Here is a 22,968-nt window from a genome sequence, read left to right on the forward strand (position 1 = left end):
AATCACATGCTTAAGTGTTTATGTGTACTCTGCAGCGAATAGATACTGGTAAATGTCTTGGAGATACACTGCGACGATGCGTATTTTCATTTTTCTTTTGCTTTATGACCTTTGTATAAATATTCTTATAACTAAATTGTTTACTCTAAGTGCAGTCTGTTGTGTCCAGGTCCTACCGTCCAGACACAACGAGGTAGCTAGGTGCACGCTAAACTAACGCAGACGGGCTTGAAGTTCTGGAACATGAGACTTATTAATGAATAAGAAGAAAAGTACATATAGGTTTGTTACTTAACTTTTAATGAGTCCTTGGAATACATCTCTCTTGAATATTAGTACGCTATAAGCACTGATACAAATGGCGCCTTGCTAAGTAGTAGCTATGGACTAAGCTGAAGGCTATTCAATCTGTCTCTCGGCAAATGAGAGGAAAGCTTCGTACGTCTGGTCGCAAGCTATGTAGTCCGTACAACTGGGGCGAGGTCTATTCCGTGTCTTGTGACCTGCCATGTGGTGGCGCTAGGTTTGCGATTATACAGTGGCGACACGCGGGTCCGACATGTACTACAGGACCGCGGCCGATTTAAGTTACCACCTAGCAAGTGTGGTGTCTGGCGGTGACACCACATTCCTCCCCCGCAAATCGGCGAACGGTCGGGAGATAAGGCTTCCGCCCGCCGTGGGGAGGACCCCATGTTGACGTATGCGATGAGGTGGGGAGCCGAACAACAGGCGAGGCTGTGCCACCCGCACCCGGCCATTCGGTCCGAGGGGAGCTAGGAAACGCCTGCAAACCTAGTCCAGGGTGCACGTCAACATGAGGTGTATGCGCACGTAAGGAGACAAGAGGGGCCGAAGGGTCGACCTCCATGTGGTCGGAGCACCCGACGGGCGAAGACGACATCTGGTCCGGAGCGGGCAAGAGGTCCATGGCGGAGGACGACTGGTCACGGGAAGCGAGCGGCGGCGCGTGACCCAGGGAGGCGCGTGGCGGCTGCAGCGAAGCGTCCACTGCTGGCGGCGCCGGCGGCGGCTGCGGCGGCTGCTGCGGCGGCGGCGGCGCGACGCCATGGGGCAAAATGGAAGGCAGCGTCGGTAACACCTGGGGATGAGGCGAGCCAGTAGATGGATCCCCAAGGCGCTGACCTGACGGCTCCGTCGCTGAAAGCAGACGGGGAGCGGCAGAACCCAGGCGACGACAGAGGCGCAGCTGATTGAGATGCCGACGCACCTCACCAGAGGCCCCCAATACCAAATACATCGCGCGGCCGAGGCAGCGAAGAATGCGCCCTGCGAGCCAACGCCGCAAATCCCATCCTCGTCGCCAAATAATGTTGTGTCCAGGTCCTACCGTCCAGACACAACGAGGTAGCTAGGTGCACGCTAAACTAACGCAGACGGGCTTGAAGTTCTGGAACATGAGACTTATTAATGAATAAGAAGAAAAGTACATATAGGTTTGTTACTTAACTTTTAATGAGTCCTTGGAATACATCTCTCTTGAATATTAGTACGCTATAAGCACTGATACAAATGGCGCCTTGCTAAGTAGTAGCTATGGACTAAGCTGAAGGCTATTCAATCTGTCTCTCGGCAAATGAGAGGAAAGCTTCGTACGTCTGGTCGCAAGCTATGTAGTCCGTACAACTGGGGCGAGGTCTATTCCATGTCTTGTGACCTGCCATGTGGTGGCGCTAGGTTTGCGATTATACAGTGGCGACACGCGGGTCCGACATGTACTACAGGACCGCGGCCGATTTAAGTTACCACCTAGCAAGTGTGGTGTCTGGCGGTGACACCACACAGTCCATTTCTTTATTTGGTACCTGCTACTCTCGACGTAATTCTCTTCTTCTGCGCCGTGACGATGCAGTGGTCGCCGAAAGAAAAAAACTTAAAACTAATTGCATTACGTATCTTGATGGCCACTGATACATTTGGTCATCACATCCGTCAGAAGATATTTCCGTACTTTGTTTAAATTCATAGACCCTCGTTTATTCTGTTACCCATTATGATCATTTACCCTGCAAAGAAAATTATTTAACATTTTTTACAGTATTTTGTCGCTTCTCCTTAGCTTACACATCTTGTACATTTTTTCATAATGCTTCCTTTTGCTTGTAAATACTCTACTGGCCATTAAAATTGCTACACCACGAAAATGACGCGCTACAGATGCGAAATTTAGCCGGCAGGAAGAAGATGCTGTGATATGCAAATGATTGGCTTTTCAGAGCATTCACACAAGGTTGGCGCCGGTGGCGACTCCTACGACGTGCTGACATGAGGGAAGTTTCCAACCGATTTCTCATACACAGACAGCAGTTGACCGGCGTTGCCTGGTGAAACGTTGTTGTGATGCCTCGTGCAAGGAGGAGAAATGTGTACCTTCACGTTTCCGACTTTGATAAAGGTCAAATTGTAACCTATCGCGATTGCGGTTTATCGTATCGCGACATTGCTGCTCGCGTTCGTCGAGATCCAATGACTGTTAGCAGAATATGGAATCGGTGGATTCAGGAGGGTAATACGGAACGCCTTGCTGGATCCCAACGGCCTCGTATCACTAACAATCGAAATGACAGGCATCTTATCCGCATGGCTGTAACGGATCGTGCAGCCACGTCTCGATCCCTGAGTCAACAGATGAGGACGTTCGCAAGACAACAGCCATCTGCACGAACAGTTCGACGACGTTCGCAGCAGCATGGACTATCAGCTCGGAGACCATGGCTGCGGTTACCCTTGACGCTGCATCACAGACAGGAGCGCCTGCGATGGTGTACTCAACGACGAACCTGGGTGCACGAATGGCAAAACGTCATTTTTCGGATTAATCCAGGTTCTGTTTACAGCATCATGATGGTCGCATCCGTGTTTGGTGACATCGCAGTGAACGCACATTGGAAGCGTGTATTCGTCATCGCCATACTGGCGTATCACCCGGCGAGATGGTATGGGGTGCCATTGGTTACACGTCTCGGTCACCTCTTGTTCGCATTGACGGCACTTTGAACAGTGGACGTTACATTTCAGATGTGTTACGACCCGTGGCTTTACCCTTCATTTGATCCCTGCGAAACCCTACATTTCAGCAGGATAATGCACGACCACATGTTGCAGGTCCTGTACGGGCCTTTCTGGATGCAGAAAATGTTCGACTGCTGCCCTGCCCAGCACATTCTCCAGATCTCTCACCAACTGAAAATGTCTGGTCAATGGTGGCCAAGCAACTAGCTCGTCACAATACGCCAGTCGCTACTCTTGATGATCTATGGTATCGCGTTGAAGCTGCATGGGCAGCTGCACCTATACACGCCATCCAAGCTCTGTTTGACTCAATGCCCAGGCGTATCAACGCCGTTATTACGGCTAGAGGTAGTTGTTCTGGGTACTGGTTTCTCAGGATCTACGCATCCAAATTGTGTGAAAATGTAATCACATGTCAGTTCTAGTATAATATATTTGTCCAATGAATACCCGTTTATCATCTGCATTTCTTCTTGGTGTAGCAATTTTAATGGCCAGTAGTGTATGTTGTGTACAGCTTAGTATTTAATTAAATCTCTTTGTCCATATATCAAGAGATTCCTTAGTTCTTAGATAGTAGATACAATTGGTCAGTATTTCCATTTACTTTGTATTTAAGTTAGGTACATGTACATATTATATTCCTATTTGGGTTGTGCCTTCCACCAGTATGTCGCGCATGCACACAGGTCAATGCCCCCTCTCCTACTAATGACGTCAGCGCGTATTGTTGAGGGCGGACAGCTGAGCCATAAGCTAATTTTATTTATACTTTCGCTTCGCATGAAGCGGTGTATTACTTCTCAGTGCTTTTGATTTTATGCTTATGTGTACAAATTAAAAAAAATTAGTTATGCCTATACACATTCCTTTTTTAAAAATACACTCCAGAAGAAAAATTACACTTGGAGTTATGTACACTATGTACAATTATCTTGTGATAGAAAGAAAAAAATGCTATCTAGCTTCATCATTCTATAAAAGCTTTTATATCTTTGTGAGGTTGGAGACCCTTTTTTTCTCCCTGTTTTCTCACAGGCTAATCTGTACAACCACGGATATGGTATTTTGGAAATTATGTGGTCCTGAATAGAGTAATTGCCACTTATTTTTCAGTATGCCAGTTTTTGTCATTTTAGGGTGCGTCTGTAAGAGGACTCGTTGCCCTTCAAAGAACTGTGTAACACGTTTCAGTTTCTTGTTATAAATTTTCTTTCTATACTCAGCCGTGTTTTCTAGTTAACCATGGCTTGTTTGATTTTATCTTGAAGTGTCATTTCTGTAGTGGGTACTTTTGGTATGGGCGACTCCCACTCATTCGTTTTTGTTTTTTTTTTTTTTTTATGTCCGGAACATCAATTCGTTAGGTGTGAAACCTGTTGAAGAATGTGCAAGGTTATTGACAACTTTCAGAAAAGGAGTTACGTATTCTACCCATCAAGTGTGTTTGTAATGGGTTTATGTCCTAATGACTCGTTCTACTGGGCTTGATTGTAGGTGAAAAAAGCTTACTAATACATGTGTTATGCCCTGTGAGGTCATAAATTATTTCCACATTTGGCCAACGCAATATGAAGCATTATCAGTGAGTAGTACTTTTGCTGTACCTCCTCTTCTCAAATAGTCTCCCTCAATTCTTTTTCTGACATTTGTGGCTGCTGCATTTTTAATGGCATACATTTTTATATGTTTCGAGGAAATATTGTACAGTGCTACTACATATCTTTCTCCTCCTTTACTTCTTGGATATAGACCAGCTATGTCCAGGAATACTACATCTAGAGGGATTTTTGTGAGTATTGGGTGTAGCTCAGTACATTTTGACACATTGGACTGTTTTCATTTTTGACGTACTGCACACTTTAATACCTGTAGGACTCGCCTTCTCAAATTTGCAGTTTTTTCAGTACGTTTGCCTACTCCATAACGTCCCCATTCTTCATGTGTTGTCTTATAAATTCGTCGATATAATCTTCACGAATACACAAACACCATTGATCAGATTTTTCATGTTTACTATGAAACAAAACGCCCTTGTACTCCTGATACTATTTACTTACCTTTTCACCTTCTTCTTGCTTAAGGTTTTGCATGCCTTTACTCCATCTGCGATGTTGCTGTTGTATAATTTTCATTTGCTGACAAAACTTATGGTAATCAGATTTTTGTGTTGTACCTTGCATTAATAACGTTTTGATTTCTGCATCTGGCTCTGTTAATTCACCAAATTCCTATAAACCTTATGGTAATCTAGACAAGGCATCTGCAGTAACATTCTGACTTCCTTTAATATAAATGATCTCGAAATTGAATTCTTGCAAATATAGGCACCATCTAGCTAATCTATGGTGCAATATTTTACATGTTAAAAGAAATGACAGTGACTGATGGTCATAGTAAACTGTGGTATTCTTAGCCCACAAAAATATTCAAACTTTTTAAATGCCCATATTACAGCTGAACGTTCCAATTCTGACGGAGAGTAACATCTTTCTGCTTCTGATAAAGTGCGACTAACAAAACTGATGACCTTGGGAACTTCTTTACCTTCTTCTTCTCGCACTTGAAACAAGCGTGCCCCCAGCCTCTCAGTTGAGGCATCTATGCATAGACAAAAATCCTTGGACATGCCAGGGCGGCTAACAATGCAAAGACCTTGTAAAAAATAACTAGACTCACTGATGGCGCTGCAGTCGCGGGATAATTTGAACCTTCGGCTGGACGCCATTATAGTGGTGGTAGTCTGATGTGTTGTGTAGTACTGTTGTTTATGAAGACCCTGATTCAACGTTGCATATTTGTTGGGGCGTACATACAGTATTTGTTAGTTGTAATTCTACTGTCTGTATGTTCCAATCAAAAGAAGTACAATGGTGAAGAGTTGTGCAGCGATTAATTGTACAAATAAATTCGAGAAAGGAACGAATATTACATTTCACAGGTATGTGGATATTTTAAGTTGTTTTGTATGTCAGTGCACTTGCTTAGTAAATGTTTTTGTAACACGGTATTAGCATAATGTCTGTGCATATATTTGCAGGTTTCCTTTCTCAAAACCACAGCTGTTACAAAAATGGTTACACGCTGTCAGGAGGCAAGATTTCCGACCGACAGAATACCATTTTATATGTTCCGATAATTTTGAAGAAAGTTGTTTCCTTGAAAATTACGTAAATCGCAGAAAGCTGAAAGATGATGCTGTTCCATCCATCTTTCGTTTTCCAGACCCTATACAGCAGAAGATAAATTTTTCTTTGTGAACCACATTTTATTTTAACTATAAAAGTTGAATTGCAAGCAACACGAAATTTGAGTTAGCAGGCTTTTTATCGTTATAAAATGCAACTGAGTGTGTGTAACTGTAATCTGATTTTACAACTTCTCTCGATGGAACAGTTGTTGAGTTTTATTTATTATATGAAAAAACCACACATATAAACTGAAGTGTACATCTTCGAAAGTAAATATTGTGACTAATGCGATACCCGATGCCTGCCTGAAGTCTTGTTTGTTGTAGCTGGCTGATAGGTAGTGTTTTCATGGTCTAGGTTAGGTTGAAACTTGATAATTTGGTCGTGAGTTGCCAAAGCACTACGCCATATATAACGCACTTTTCGTCATAAAATCTAAAGCAAGGTAGAGTCAGAAAATATCTATTAACATAGTGGGCAAATCTTCGAGTATTTTGATGCATTTTGCATACATCTATCGTAAATGAACTACGAAAAATGCTAGGGGTCCAGTGCATAACTTTTAGCTACGGCAGATTCCATGTACTATGTAACATAAATTCATAAACAGTGACTAATTGCTGTTTGTTCATAAATTAAAAACTATATTGTAGTAACGTATTTAAATGAGGCATTATGTTTGTGACCTAACTCTAGGGAAGGCATTTTATAACCAAAAGCGATGTATAAACATTCGAAATCCGCGCGTCAGTTTACCAATCTAATGGCCGCCGGCCAGCTATTCAATTTGTCCGCTCTTCACAGTCGACCACTCGTGCGGTTGTGGGGGCCTGTAACAATGTTTGCATTGAATAATGCCTACTTAATGTTATTAAAGTCCTCCTGACACTTATCATCCCATAACGAAGGCCTATTTTTTTGTAACAAGTCGAGTAATGCATCACTCTTCATCAGTTGCTGTGGTTCGAATTTACGGAAAAAGGATGCTAGTCCTAAATAAATGTTCATTCTCTTACCATCGGTAGCGAATCCAGGAAACTGCCCATGTCTCAGCAGAGCTTCGTCTTGTGCCGTCCCCAGTGAAAATATTGAAAAAACTTAAACGCAAATATTAAAAAGCTTTAATACTGACGATAGCTTTTATCTCGATGCGAAATACTATATAGAGTGCGATATTGGCCCCATAGGCGGCATAATTTTTCACATTTGTATTATTTTATGTAAAATATTAATTTCAATATTTGAGTGCAAAGGTTACTAATTAAGCACAATATAATTTATGTAAGTTTAATGTGAAGAAGAACAGCGTTCAGTTGTTCTTCTGCTATCTTTTTTTCTCTTGTATGATGTGCTAGTGCTCGGACATATTTGTTAATTTCTGGCGAATGTAAGCTTATTTCTGATATTAATTCAATAATATAATAGTTTAAAGTTATTTTTCACCTTTATTTGTAGAAGGTGAGTCCTGTGTCATGTCCTTTTAAAATCAGAGGAATTTTTAGCTCAACAGTTGCAGCCGCCGCTGCAGCAACAGACGCCATTATGTGGCATTTTTAATTCACGAATTTACGGAAGCAAAGAGATCGCCCGCTCAGAACATAAAAAATATTTTTTCCACAGCTGCCTGACGCAGCAGAAGAAACATGGTTTTTAAGATTATTATTTTCAGTTATTCGCCGAGATCCAGAGCCACTACTCGGACTTCAATGGCGGTGAGAACAATTCTCTCGCGTGTGTGTGCAGTTGCAAATTATAACAAAGAACTCATGTGTGTTAAAAATATTAGCCGAGGCAAATACATAAATATTATTTCAGTTTTCAATTTAAATGTAAGCTGTTTCTAGACTGGCTCATATTAAAGTAACTTTAAAATGAACAAAAAGTTTGGTCCTCTTAATCTTTATTAATCTGCCAGTTATTAAAAGCATAAACATAAAAGTATAAACATTTCAATTCAATTCAAAATCAAATCCAAATCACTATCATTAAAATGTTTCGCGTCCACACATTTTACAAGGGCTATTCAGAAAGTAGGGAACGTTTTGGCATTAAAAAAAGTAAGTACAAGAAAAACATTTTATTATATACATCTGAAAGAGCGACTGACATACTACTTTTCCACATAGTCACCAAACACATTAATGCACTTATCATAGCGGTGGACAAGCTTTGGAAGACCTTCGTCATAAGATTCTGCCGCCTGAGACTTCAGTCAGTGAGACACGCCCGCCTCGAGTTCCGCGACGTCACCAAAGCGCTGCATTGCAAGCAAGTTCTTCATCTTGAGAAACAAGTGGAAATCGCTTGGTGCAAGATCGGAACTGTAGGGCGGATGAGGGAAAATTTCCCATTTTAATTAATTATAGATTTCTTTTGTGCAGTTTGCCGTGTGAGGTCAGGCATTGTCATGCAAAAACAAAGTTTTGGACGTCGGCTTTGTTTTGAACTGCTCTTCTAAGGCTGTGCAAAGTTTGACAGTAATGGGCAGAATTTATGGTTGCAGCACATTCGAGAAAATCAATAAGAATCACACCTTGCCTGGCCCAAAACACTGTCGCCACCAACTTCCTTGCTGACAAGGTTTGCACACATTTCCTTGGTTTTTTGGAGGACCTTGTGTGCCCCCACTCCTTTGACTGTAATTTTGTCTCGAAAATGACGTGTTCCACCCACGTCTTGTCACTGGTTACGATTCGGTCCAGTAATGAATCACCATGTTTGTGGCAGGCCTCCAAAAATGCAACGTTGCCCCCATTCACTGTTCTTTATGGTGCACAAAATTTGTGATAGCCTAGCTTTTGAGTGACAATTTCAAAGAACAGAGTCCGTGAAACTCATGGAAAAGAAAGCGCAAGGTCCGTTATTCTGAAGCGACGGTTTTCACGAATCGTTTCATCAACTTCAGCGACAAGATCGTCAGTCACAATGCTTGGCGTCCGCTCTTCTCTTCATCACGAACGTTGGTTCGGCCATTTTTAAACCGAATGCATCATTTCCGGATGGAACATTCACTCAATACGTTGTTTCCGTACACTTTACACAGTTCACGATAAATTTCTATAGGATTTAGGGTTTTTGCCAACAAAAATCGTATCACAGACCGCACCTCACAACTGGCGGGACTTTCGATTGCAACTCAGATTTCAAATTCGAATATCGGAAAAACCAGACTCGCAGAGACATTTCCGCTGTCACGGATGGATGCCGACTGAGCTGTCGAGCATGCACATACCAAATATACGCGATCGGCACACGCTTAGCGGCGTCAGACACTAACGTTCTCTACTTTCTTAATAGCCCTCGAATTTTACCACGAAACTAGCGCTGCAACTCTGGCCCAAATTATGTACTATTATGATTGATATGGCAACGGCCTTGCCGCAGTGGATATACCGGTTCCCGTCAGATCACCGAAGTTAAGCGCTGTCGGGCGTGGCCGGAACTTGGATGGGTGACCATCCGGGCCGCCATGTGCTGTTGCCATTTTTCGGAGTGCACTCAGCCTCGTGATTCCAAATGAGGAGCTACTCGACCGAATAGTAGCGGCTCCGGTCAAAGAAAACCATCGTAACGACCGGGAGAGCAGTGTGCTGACCACACGCCCCTCCTATCCACATCCTCAACTGAGGATGACACGGCGGTCGGATGGTCCCGATGGGTCACTTGTGGCCTGATGACGAAGTGCATGATTGATATAATTATGTATACACATAACCATTGTAATGTATTAATGTTTGTGTAAATTTTCTTACACCAAGTCATAACCTGAGGCTAACTGGAGAAGAGAAAGACTGCATAAGAAACGAAATTGATTGAAAGAAAAAGGTAAGGCTTATTGTGCAAGAATCCTGAAGAATTGTGTGCGAAATATTCAAGCCATACACACATGAGATGCCTTTGGTTCAGAACACTAAGTAGTGAAAAGTGAAGTGAGTGTATTTGTGTATGTATTTGTATGTTTATTTTGGAAGGGATATATGTACATTTGTGTTAGTGTTTGAACTTGTGATTGTGTCTAGTTGAATCCACTATGGGCAAAGTAGGGCAGGCTAAAGCACCTGTATAGGACGAGTGAAATTTGCTCGATATGGAAAGTGAAAATCATACTCAGAATGTAAACGAATCCAATGCCACCGCCTCGGAAAACATACCTTCTGAAGCGAGGTGGGGGGGGGGGGCGGGGAGGAGGGGGGAAGGATCTGTGGACGTCAAATGATGATCCACAGCAGAATGACAATGAAATATTAATGACTCCTTTGCATGTGCAAAGGGGCCAACCAAGTGTTAGATTAGGCGTGGCACCTGTGTGCTCACCTATCGCAGATTCTTTCGCAGAATTTTTGAGAAGGCTTGAGGAAAGAGATAGAGAAAAGGAAAGACTTTTAGAACAGAAAGAACGGGAGAAGGAACGTATTTTAGAACAAAAAGGAGCAAAAATTGGCTCAAATGCTCAGTGAGTGAGAGCAAAAATTAGCTCAAATGCTCCATGAGCGTGAGTAACAAAGAGATAGAGAAAGAGACCAAAAATTAGCTCAAATGCTTAGTGAGTGAGAGCAACATATAGAATCAAAACTAAGTGGTATACAAAATGAACTTTTCGAGATGTGAGATGTGTGTAAGGAGATACCCAATCTTGTACAAAGTTTGTCTAGTGAGATGCAGAAATTGCAAATATCTCATACTAGTCTCAAGGACGATGTTCAGAACCTAACAAATCGTATAGACAATGTGGAGCTTGAGGTGCATCATATCATTGATGAGTATTTAGAAGCCCAAGCACACAAAGTTGAGAAGGAGTTGATGAATGGCTAGAACTTAAAAATCGCTAAATCTCATCAAAGATAGAGAGCGATGTAAAGTCAGCTGTTGTGACAAGCGACAGCGGCTATGAGCGTAAACACTGACGCCAGCGCTGCCGCAATACAAGTCGAACTAGTGCAGATAAAGTCACGTGCGCCGGCAGAGTTACCAATTTGGCAACGAAATGTCGCACGATGGCTATCTGAGCTAGAGAACCAAGTATACAGTGGAGGACTGACAGCCAATCAGACTCCATGTACAGATCCTTATGACAACATACACGCTGTGCAAAGCACTTACGCGCAGACACAACCAGCTGTCAATAACAGACATGAACAATATACAAGACCATGTAGTTCACAACACGAATTAAGGAACGAAACGGACAGTAGCAATCCACTGTACTGGAAGGAGGATAATGTGATCAAAATCGAACACTTCCGCCTTTCAATATTGAGAAACGTAATGTCCACCAAGCTGTTTTTATTAAGAGCTTTTGTAATGTTTTCCCAGGGGTTGGACAGAAAGCCAATGCATACAGTTTGTAGTCTCTTTTATACAAGGTGATGTGGCACTGTAGGCAACAAATATATCTGAAAAACGCCACACTATGCAACAATTCGAGTGTGCATTTTTCCAGAAATTTTGGTCAGACAGTGTACAAGAAAGACTGCATAAAGAACTATACGGCCCTGAAATGTACAATCCCAAATTAGGAACTTTGTGCAAGTACCTTGCAAAGTACATAAAGAAGACTAGGTATTGGAACAAACCTGTGTCTGATTGTGATGTGATCAGACTGATAAAGATGAAATCCATCTACGTAGTTGACTCTGTGGATCTGTTAATTGAGCATATGAAAAGCGAAAATAAGAGGAATCGTGCAGGTTGTAAGCAGCAGAAAGCTGATTACAACTGTAGTTATAATAACCCAATACCAAACGGTAATCGGAACAGACAAAAATATAGGAAACAGAATCGGGTACCAAACAATGGTAACGGTTATACTAATCAAAACAGAAAAAGGCGTAATGATGGGCACATACGTAATGGTTACAATGGTAATGGTAATCTGTAGTGGCAGAATAACCGGAACCAATGGCTCGGGTATAACGAACCACCAGCACAGTGGCAACAAAATGCAGTGCCACAGGGGAATACAAATTCTTGTCCACAACAAAACATGGCTGGAGGTTATAACCACCTGCCACCTAATCAGAACAATGTGACATATCAAACTGCACCATCCAGGAGGCAGGACAGCCAACACAACCACAGTAGCAACAACCAAAATCATAGTGTGAGAGTAGTAGAGGTGACAGATAATTGAAGAGCACATGGCAAAAATGATGATAGTCAATTTTTTTCCCATTTTCAGGTTACGACAGGAATTTGTAGCTCAAATACGGCCGAATTTGTGGGGGGGGGGGGGGGGGTACACGGCAAGAATGCTGGCAGTTACTAAGTTATTTGCCATTTTATTTTTGTTGTGTACGGTAAAACCGATGAATGTCATCTGTGTTCATGGCACATATGATGAGAGTCATTTCCTAAGGTTGGCAAAACCTGCTTTATCAGGAGTTCTAAGTGCTGTCTTCATTCTTTTGTTTACTTTGCGTTTGTGGTGAGAAAGTTGCCAAAGCTTATAGCTTGTATTCTTGGTTGTAGTTTCTATGAAAATAAGTGAATTAAGTGAGTCAAGTGTGGATGAAGATTGTGAAAACGTCAGTAAACCTAGCACAAAGAAAAGAAAATCCCATGGAAGGGTAAAACCACCAGCAGGTTCCCTTGTTTTAGCCCAAAAGTTTGCTTATTTCCAGATCTAAGTAAACTAAAACCTGGAAAGTACCAAGACCTGCAGCACCTAAAGCAGTTTTGCAGTACATCTGCTCTAAAGTACTTTGAAGAACTTCCTCATTGACAAAACATAAGTTGTATGTAACAGTATTAAAATAAAATCTAAATGGGCATAATGTGTTAAAATTTAGAATATTATAAATCTTATAAAATAATCTGTTTACAGATTACAAGATCCACTGAAGAAGCACATCGTTTTTAGCAAAATTTTTATGACTACCATCACTTTTAACATGTTTTTTGTGTACCTATTTAAGTTCTTAATTAACAAAGTACCTTAAAATTGAAAATGTGTTTATTGTATTTTATTTATTACCTAAACAAATTGATATAAAACAATAAAAATGTTGTTGTGATAATCATACTGTGAACGTTTATGATATATGAGAGACTAGAGCAGAAAATTTGTCGTCCTGAAAAGTTACAAAAAAGTGACTATCATCATTTTTGTCTTGTGCTCTTCAGTTGTCAACCCAATGTCACTCATCCATCAAACTAAAGAGCAATCCGCTCATTGTAGGCTGTGAGATGGTGTAATGAGGGCACATTCTACAATGACAATAACAATCTCTGTATGCTGAGGTATAATAACAGGATGAAACTAGAGGAGGAATTAGTAAATGTACCTAAAAAATGTAAACAAACAGACAAAGATGTTGTGCAAGCGGTATTACAAGCCGAAATATACGGTGCACCGATTCAAATAATAATAGACAACTAATGCCCTGAGTTTAGAACTTTACAAGTACATAAGTCAAAACAATCACATCCCTGTATTGCCAGTAAAAAATTGTTGAGTGACATGTGCAATTGGTGCACAATCCCAAATCATAAAGCAACAGGTGCAAGTTATAGGAAATGAAGCAAAAAGAAGCTTGTTCCTTGTTGTTAAAGGATTGACGGTCGCTTGCATTCTGGGAATAGAATTTTTACGACAGAGGAACGCAAAAATCGACCTCCTGTGCAGTGAATTGACCATTATGAACAAGGGTAAGCGTGTGACACTTCCAGGGTTACCAACACGAGAAATGCATGAAAAATATTGCTGTGGCTTTCAGGTTATATTTGAGGGTCTACAGGTTATGAACCTGTACTCAGACTTATGTGGAAGAAAAGAATATTATAATGAATCTATTACTGAAGACAGTGAAGAGAAAAGAAATCTGATATACATGAAGGTCATGGAATCAGAATATTTGTCAGTGGCACAACAGAATGAATTAACTCATCTGCTTGTAAGCTATGAGAATGTGTTCTCAGAGAAATCAGGTGCAATAAAAGGGTACACTTATAACATTGAGGCAGTGCCTCATGATACATTTTGACATGCCAACTACACCGTCCCATGGTCCAGAAAGGAGACAGTGACTAAAGAGATAAGAAATATATTAAAATGGTAGATAATCGAACCACCTTTATCCCTATATAGTAGTCCGCTAGTTGCAGCAGCAAAGGGTAGCATGTGTCTTGTACTCAACGTGCAGGATACCAGTAAAATCATTGTACCGGTGAGGACACGATCCAAGAACCTGGAGGAACAAATCCTGACGTTTTGCAGGGTAAAATATTTGACATCTATAGATTTGAGATCATCCTATTGGCAGATCCCTCTTAATGAGTTATCAAGAAAATATACTGCATTTGTATTTTCTGGGAGACGCTATCAGTTTAAAGTTTTGCCATTTGGGTTAAATGTCAGTGAAGGTGTTTTCATTACAGTACTTGACACAGTGTTGAGACCAGATTTACTGGACCATGTAACATTATATGTAGAAGAACTGTTAATAGCTTCTCCATATTGGGAAAGCCACGTTGATATGCTAACATGCATACTCAAACGATTTTCGGAAGTAGGCGTTATTGTAAACCTGGCGAAGTCCAATTGGCAGAGGGACAATTAAATTTCTTGGACACATAATATCTCCCACAGGTGTTGTACCTGATACAAAGAAAATGAAGGTGATTGAGAACTTTCCTCATCCAAGAACTAAGAAACAATTGAAGGCATTTTTACGCCTAGTGTCCTTATTTCGACTGTTTACACCCAACCATCTATTGAATGACAAAGCACTTTCAAACTTGCTGAGGAAAAATGTACCATGGATATGGAATGACCAGTGTCAGTGGGCGTTCGAGCAAATACAACAAGCCCTTTTGAATGTTAACTTATTATCGCATCCTGATATGGCAAAGAGTTTTGTCTTACCACAGACTCTTTTGCTGTTGGGGTAGGAGTTTGTTGGTTCCAAATTGAGGAGAAGGAAGGAATAAAGGAAATACAAATAATTGGTTTTGGAAGTCAAGTGTTATTGAGTTGTGAATGTTCCTACACTGCTACTGAACTCGAAGGACTGCCAGTTGTGGGGACCATGAAAACGTTCTGATACTATGTGTATGGGAATAATATGAAAATCTTTTGCGATCATCAGGCCCTGACTTTCTTGTTGATGTGTAACCTGGTGCATGATAGATAGACTAGATGGGTACTTGCACTCCAGGAATATCAATTCCAAATAATGTATATTAACGGTAGTGACAATGTAATCCCCGATGATCTATCGTGTTTGCCACAGGTTCTGCCAGAATTGACAGTAATACTGGAACAGGCGTCAGCATGTAGAATCTTGATCATGAAAGATCATATTTACAGAAAAAAAGTGCCTGCAGATATGCAGGCAACTACCTAGATTACAGGTTGCAGATCCTGTGTTAGGAAGAATCAAACAAGAACTCAAGGCTTCTGAAGGGAATGAAGTAGGAAGCAATTAAAATGAGATATTATATTACAGAGAGGATACAAACAAGGATACGTGGTTTATCTGTGTACCCAAAATATGTATTACTGATATGATATGGCACGGGCACCTCTTGTGGGAACACATAGGAACTGAGAAGTGTAGAGCCCTTCTGGCAAGACATTATCATTTTAATAATATGAAAAGAGTAATTCAGAACCTAGTGAGGACATGTGTAGTTTGTCAAGAGGTGAAACATATCAATCTGCCCACTGCAAGCGAACATCATCCTATTGTACCCAGCAAACCGTTATGACTGGTTTCAGTGGATATCCAAGGACCACTAACCACCAATAAAGGAGGTGTAAAATATATCTTTGCAATGTATGATGCTTTTTCCAAATTCTTAAAGCTATACCCAGTGAAAACTTCAACTGCTTCCCCCCCCCCCCCACCCCCATTCAAAAGTTATGAACCAACTGCATTATTAAATTTTGTAAACCACATATCATTGTATCAGGCAATGCCACATACTTTACTGGTATGAAATGGACAACTTTTCTGCAAGGACTCAGTGTTAAACACATTTTTGTACTCGCTTTCATCCAAAAAGAAACCTGGTTGAACGCATGTGTAAGGAACTGAACCAGTTCATGTGAACCTACATCCCTAATCGCCATACCAAGTGGGTAGAGTATGTTTCAACTTTTGAGGAGCTGCATAATAAGTTACCAGACTCCGCCACTGGGTATGCTCCGACAGAAGTCATGGTCAGCAGAAATGAGACTGATGGCTGGCTATCACCATTGCCAACTTTACCTCAGCAAGCTACACCACATGACCAAATAATTACTGAGACTTTCAGGAAGCTAATGAGATCTGGAGAAAGGAGGAAGGAGAAACATGACAAGAAAATTAAAAAAGTAATGTTATATCAACCTGGTAACTTGGTGTTACTGAAGATCCACCCCAAGTCTTCTATGTTAGCTAAGAGAAATAAGAAATGGCAATCGGTATATGCCGGACATTATAAAACAATAGACATACCTCACAGGTGTAGTTATTTGTTGGGTGATGTCCAATAAGAGGGAGTAAAAGGACTATATCTGTATAAAGATTTGAAATATTTGCTCAATAGAGCAGTGTTCAAATTTGTAAATAGTAGATTAAATTTGTAGCATATTTTTCATATGTAAATGTTATATATTTTAATGTAGTATGTAAGAAAAGTTATGGACAAAGAGTTGTGTCATATGATTCATTTCTGTAGAGGTTAAAATACCATTACCATGAAAATAATTTCAGTTTTAAAGGAACAGAAAACGTAGGTTAAAGAATGTTTTAAAATTTTATTCAAGAATATGCAACAGCATACAAAGCTGAATGAATTTCTGTTAGTGTGTATAATATGTTTTAACTGTAATACTAAAGAGGCTTGTAGAAGCATATATTGTATATTGTGTTCTCAGTATTTATGTGTTCCAAACTTGAGACACCAGTTGATCCTAATTTGCTATAGAACATAAATGTAAGGTGTATGTAACACCAAAGGTATCTCATGTGTTGTGGGCAAAGAATGACTTATAATTAGTAAATGCCAGTAATGCTACGCCCTGCTAAGGTGTAATTTTACCTGTGAATACAGAGATAATTTCATGAGTTTATCGAGTAATTTCAGTTCATAATGAACTGACAGCCTAGGAACTTGTATTATTATTATTATGCAAAATGTTAATTTCAATATTTGAATGCAAAGATTACTAATTATGCACAATTTAATCTATTTAAGTTTGATGTGGAGAAGAACAGCATTCTGTTATTATTCTACTATCTATTTTTTTCTCTTATATGATGTTGCAGAAGTTGGACATGTTTGTTAATTGCTGACGAATGTAAGCTCATTTGTGATGTTAATTCAATAATATAATAGTTTAAAGTTATTTTTCACAGGTGATCCCTGTGTCATGTCCATTTCGCTTTAAAATCAGTATTCTGAGGAATTTTTAGCTCAACAGCTGGAGCCGCCGCTGCAGCAACAGACGCCATTATGAGGAATTTTTAATTCACGAATTTAGCGGAAGCAAAGAGATTGCCCGCTCAAAACATAGCAAATCTTTTTTCCTGACGCAGTGGAAGAAACATAGTTTTTAAGATTTTTATTTTCAGGTGCTTGCCGAGACCAAGAGCCACTACTCGGACTTCAATTATTTGTTAATGGCGGTAAGAACAATTCTCTCGTGTGTGGGGACACTTGCAAATTATAACAAAGAACTAATGTTAAAAAGATTAGCTGAGGCAAATACAAAAATGTTATTTCAGCTTTCAAATTTTGGTCATCTTAATCTTTATTAATCAGCCAGTTATTAAAAGCATAAACTCAAAAGTATAAACATTTCAATTCAATTCAAAATCAAATCCAAATCACTGTCATTAAAATGTTTCGCAGCCACACATACTATTTTACCACGAGAGTCTGCAAAAATAGTTGATAGACACGTGGCATTTTCGGTCGTATTTATGCTGTTATTGTAGTTAGGGCTGTGATTCTGGAAGGTAATTGCTTAGGTATTGGAGTTGTGGATATGTTTACATTTTGCACTCTACAACTATCACTGGTACCTGCTGTGGGACTCATGACAATTTGTGGGTAAATATCAACAGGTTGCGGTTTGTTCACTGTAGCCTGTGTATTATTTATGTGCATATTTCGAGAACGATAATATTTTCTTCTAAAAGATTGCGGATCCTATTTTCCACTGCTTGTAGGTTAATGTTTACCTTTTTCACTATTTCATTTTCATTTTTCTGAATAACCTTTTCTACTACATCTGTGCATAACTTACAATCTGTTACTAACTACTCTGCAACGGTATTACCCTTATCTAACGTACCTGCTCCACCTGGACTGATGATATCACTCAGATTTTCATTGATCTTCTCTCTCTCCTTCTTAGTACATGCTGAGTCAACTTCTAGTGTTGCTACCCTTAAAGTAAGATATTCTACAGCTAGAAGCACACCTTCATAATCTTTATCTAGTTTGTCAATGACAGTGGTTACCTTTTTTACTGTCGCACACAACTGGTTTTGTGTGGGATCAGTATTTGTGTTTGCATCTGTGATTTCCTAAAGCTGTTGCTCTACTCGATCATGATGGTCGTTAAAAGAATTTACCTTTTATTTTAACCCCGTAATGTTACTTCAAAAAGTACTTCATACTTTACTTGTTTTTTTCATATCATTCAATTTTTCGTCGATTTCATTGGGATAATTTTGGCTAAGTCATAGAATTTCTGAGAGACTGTGTCTTGATAATCCTTGAATACTTGTTTTTGTTCTTGCTTCATTGTATTTAGATCTTGTGTAACAGTGTTTTGTTGCTGTTTTACCATGTTCATATCGTGTGTTACGGTCCTTGGATACTGTGTCAAATTATCAATTTTGGTATTCATATCTTGTTTCATCTTACTGAAATTCATGTTCATATTATCTAATTTCGTGTTTATGTTAGATAACAACTGCCATAGCAGTGCGTCAGTGGTACTACTGTGGTTTCTGTCGGCTGTACTTTCCAAACTAATGTTTGTGTTGTGACCAAGTGGTGTTTGTAACGTGTTGTCAAGATTCATATTTGAATCTCTCTTCAATGTTTCATTCATGAGCGGTATGTCGCTCTGGGAGATGCGTGACATTGTCTCATCATTTGTGAACATTGGCCATCGAGGTTATTCTGCTGTGGAACATCGCTATCATTTGTCACACCTGTGACACTCACCTCTGATCTACTTAAACTTTCTGCAGTAGTCATGCATGGCGCCTGAAATTCAATTGTTTGATCGCATAATTCTATGCCATCTTGGCTGATTGCGTTTTCGCTTTTGTTATCAACAATGAACGTATATTTTTCTGTCATGTCTGAATATGCAAAAATAAAATTTTCACAAAAATTTTAAAATTTCGGATGCTAGTTATTACACTTGATAATTGTAATTACCTGATGTCAAAGCCTGTTTTACGTCCATTATGATATGGAAACTATTGAGTCGTAATTCGTCATGTTTTACTGACAATGTGTATCGCACTGAAAAATTCCTGTAAATTTTCCACCGTAAAATTCAAGGAAGGGAATAATGAGAAAAGATTTCTATCTACATCATAAGAGGCGCAACCAAGCGTAACCATGCAAGCAGCTTGTGTAGCCATCCTACCTTAGCTGTGTCAAACAAAACAGCTTACTATGGAAAATTTTACGTAACCTGTGTCCACTACTTATTCTTCTCCAAAATTTCCTCCTCAGTTTTTGCCTTTCTGCTTTACTTGCTCCCTTTTGTGATCCATGCAAACAGAAAAAAGAGGCAATTAGTTTTTATAACTAATATCAATGTGATAGGAATTTCTTACTAGAACAATAGTTAACAAACCCTACTTACAACCAGTGCCCTAAAGTCTTGGCACTCAGGCCACCAGTTGTATTATAATAATAAAAAAATATATACAAATGTATGGAAAAAATTTAAGGGTTAATACAATTGCATTATTAGAATTTAGGCTATTTGGGCTTCCTCTCTTTCATTTTAATTGTAGATGTAGGCAGCCAGCTTCAAAGACACCAGTGCATGTCAAAAAAATGAAGAAAATCCTCCTAACTTGCCTCCACTTCACTTCAATAAAAATACTTAAAACTGTTGTTAAGTATTCTCTTATTCATACACACATGTAATACATAACACTCATAACACTTTAAGCAATACATCTTAACCATCCTTCCACACACGAGAGAGAGCAAAAACAAAATCATTTACACAGAAAAATGAATGAGAGGTTTTATTTGTCTGCACCTTACCAATGCATACATATTGTCTTTGCCGACGCTTATGGTCGATCGCTGTTTCACTTTTTTAAAATAAATTTTAACCTTACCTTACCATATCAGCCAACTAGCTGTTTTACTTGTGAGTTCTATCTACTATAAATTGCAACATGTTTACTTTGTCACATTCAGGACTCTCAACACAGCTGAGTTTGCGATGGATTTTGATGGATGTAGAGGAAGTGATGGAGTGCACAGATATTCACCACAAGCATATGAGACAATTTTCTATCAGCTACAGTTCGAATTCTGGTGTTAACATTGTGATGGTTCAAGAACATTAATACTAGCTCATTTCATCACTTTGGGAAAAACCTCCAAGATGATCTATGGGTATATTAGAATTTAATCGTAAAACACTTATCTTGATACCCGAACAGTTTTATCTATCATATCGATACACATTTCAGCAGAACTGTATCATTAGATTTGTGCTGAAATTTGAAGAGTATGCTTCTTTTCTATCCCCAAATCCCGGGAATTTTAGAGTACTATGGGTTGTCAAACATTTTTATGCCTTTATTAGTAATTTTTCTGATATATTTAATCTAAAAAATATGATAGTCTTTAGTAAACATCTATCACATGACAATTTCGTCATAGCCATTACTTTCTCTAATGCAACACATTGTCGATATTATTTTGTGTGTACAATGTTTAATGTTCTACATTAGTCGAGCACTGATGATGTTGTGGAGTAGTAAGTGACAAGACACTCTATATCACTTTTAATAGGGATATTCTCTGCTGTGACTGGGTTGTTGCAATGTACTCCTTTTAATTTCTTGTCTTATATCCTACGTTTTATGCCAAAATTTGATAATTGGGTTCTCCCAAAAGAAGTCATGAGATGAAAAATTAGTTTGCCAATCAATACCAGTGTTTTACTATTTGAAGCTACTTTAGCGCTTGCTTCACATGGTTACATCATACCGTAGGCACCCATACATCCCTATTCCGTTTGTCCACTGCTACAGTTTGTTCATAACAACTTTCGTTTCATCAACAGACAGCATTTATGTGTACAGTAGCGGTCTCAGTTGACTTACACACATGATTCTTTTAACTTTGGTTTTAATAGAGTTCTTGAAAACTTGTAAATTTTGTATAAACTGGTTCTGTGTTAGGGAAACGATAATTTTACAGGGAGCAATAAACGGAATTACTCAGTTTCAAGAGTACAATCATATATCAATAAATATGCTTTGAATGTGATGTGTTAGGACTTGATGAAAATGCTGCTCTCTTAACTGGTCCTTGATTCCGAATTCTATGTGGCAGCATTATGATAGAATAATAGCTTAGAATTTAGAAACATTTCCTCTACACAAAAAGTTGATCTCTGACTGGAGGAAATCATGTATGGAGTTCTCCAAGGCTCAGTGTTATGCCCACTTGTGTTCCTCAGATATGTAAAAGATCTTCCATCTAATACATAAGTACAGAATTAATTTTTGTAGATGCCACTAGTATTGTAATCAATCCAAGCTTACACAAAGAAACAGAAAAAGTGGAAAACAATATTTTTAAAAGCATAATGTACTATCTTCTGAAGATGGTGTCTTCTTCAATTTTAAAAAGATACAACACATTCAGTTCTGCACCTTTAGGAATACTAAACCAATGATACGTGTAGCACATGGTGAGGAAATAATAAATAAGGTGGAAACTTCCAAATTCTTAGGTGTTCATATTGATGAGAATTTAAAGAGTAAAAAGCACATTTTGGAGCGCCTAGAGCAACTTAGTACAGCCATATTTGTACTTAGAATCTTTGCAAGTCTCAGAGATGAACAAATGTGTAATTTGACATATTTTCTATATTTTCATTTATTAGATGCCATATGGCATAATGTTGTATGTAACTTATGTTTAAGGAACATGCTCAAAAACATGCTGTAGGAATAATATTCGCTGCTCACCCATGATCATGTTCCAGACATTGTATGAGGAGTTGGGACTCTGACTACAGCTTCGCAGTACATTTATACCCTTATGAAAATTATTGTAACTAATCAACAACAGTTTAAAATGAACAATGATGCAATAGCCTATGAATGGGAGAAACCTTAATGGGTCTCCAGTAAGCTATCGCAACCGGTGTTAGCCTGCAATGCATGAGTAGTATGATGTTATATACATAATATACTAGCAGTTCCACTGTCAGCAATATGTTTTTCGATTGGTAACATTAGTATAAGCACATAGCACAAAATTAAAGTAAGGATTACTGCAATAGAACAGTTATCAATGTGTTTAGTTTCTAAAAAATTAAAATGAAATAAGCTTAATATACATGTTATTAGCATATCGGATTTCATTTGCAAGACCATTTAATCGTTTAAGCCAAAGAATTTTGTTTTGGCTTGTTCTCATTGGTGATGATGATGAATTTAACTGGTGATGATCTGAAAAGACTCACTGGTTCACATAAACTTGATATACCACACAGGAGTTGAATATCGTCTTGCTGAGTAGAAAA

At 39.2% G+C, this 22,968-nt stretch overlaps 1 pseudogene; it reads left to right on the plus strand.

Moving 5' to 3' along the window:
- The first annotated feature begins 9,589 nt into the window (after window positions 1-9,589).
- On the plus strand, window positions 9,590-9,707 carry LOC126207170 (5S ribosomal RNA; annotated as a pseudogene).
- Window positions 9,708-22,968: the final 13,261 nt, after the last annotated feature.

The sequence above is a fragment of the Schistocerca nitens genome, chromosome 1 (assembly GCF_023898315.1).
Source record: "Schistocerca nitens isolate TAMUIC-IGC-003100 chromosome 1, iqSchNite1.1, whole genome shotgun sequence".
NCBI classification, from domain to species: domain Eukaryota; kingdom Metazoa; phylum Arthropoda; class Insecta; order Orthoptera; family Acrididae; genus Schistocerca; species Schistocerca nitens.